Genomic DNA, 1,248 nt, shown 5'->3' on the forward strand with positions numbered 1-1,248 from the left:
CTCCTTAGTGATGACCCCTCCTTTCCATTGGGAGTAAGCCTCCTTTTTGGCAAGGAGACATTCCCGGATGTTTTTAGTGAGCCATGGAGGCTTATATGCTCTCCTGCCCCCTTTGATCCTCCTGGGGATTACCTTCCTCTGGGCTTGGAGGATCGTCTCCTTAAGGAGCGACCACTCCCCTTGGACACCCGGCTCCCCTCCCCTCTGAGTCTTCAGCACGTCTTCTACTATCCTCCTTAGCTCGTTGAAGTTTGCCCTCCTAAAATCTAGGCCACCACCTGACTGCTTGCCTTTGCCACCTTGCGCTGAATGGTGAATTCTAGCAGGCAGTGGTCACTGTCACCCAGGGGGTCAAGCACCCGCAGCCCCCTCCCCAGGTCATCGTACTAGTTTTCCATCACTTTGTTTTTCTGCAAACATGATGCTACCTACTGGCAATACAACTGATTAATACCTGACATCCATTATTATACTTTTTGAGGTGAGAATGATGTATTAAAGCTGTGTTTATAGATGACAGTGAGAAAAGGGCAGTGGTAATGTTGTGTTTCATGTTCTGTAGTGAGCAGTAGCCGTGGTCATGGAAAAATATGAACTTGTGGTTTAAGTACTAGCCACTATATGGTTATGTGGCTTAATATTTCACTTCCATACTTCTGAAATTTTATACCAAGTATTTTGTGGCTGTGTCTACATGAGACACAGGTGCACAGTAGCTTAATACTATTGTGTAGTAGCATTGTGTGGCACAAACCGTGACACAACCCTACTGAACAGTAGTGTCACGAAAAAAGATATTTGTCCATGTTACTTGGGATACTATTTGTTTATACAACTACTAAATGACTGCACAGTAACAACAGCACAGCCAGTGTCTCATGTAGACGTGACTTGAGTGTAGCAAGCCCAAAATGCTTCTTAACAGAGATTTTTTGTGTATACATTCATGTGATACCTAGGTGAGTCCTGCACAGAATCAAGTGTGTTTATCATTATGTATTTGAATGGACCTATTGATTTCATGTGGAAAGAATGAGAGCCTGTATTATCATTTTAGAACTGAACAAATTTAAAAATATTGCAATATCATTTATACTGCAGTTGTGAAATAGTAACAAAATTGAGTAAACTGAATCACAAAAAAGAAGCTTATAAGAAGCAGAAAGTTGGATAAGCAGCTAGGAGGAGTATCAAACTATTGCTTGGGAATGCAGAAATGAAGTCAGGAAGGCGAAAGTGCAACTGAGT

This window comes from Gavialis gangeticus, unplaced genomic scaffold, assembly GCF_001723915.1.
Source record: "Gavialis gangeticus isolate Ggan-Ray unplaced genomic scaffold, GavGan_comp1, whole genome shotgun sequence".
Taxonomy (NCBI): domain Eukaryota; kingdom Metazoa; phylum Chordata; order Crocodylia; family Gavialidae; genus Gavialis; species Gavialis gangeticus.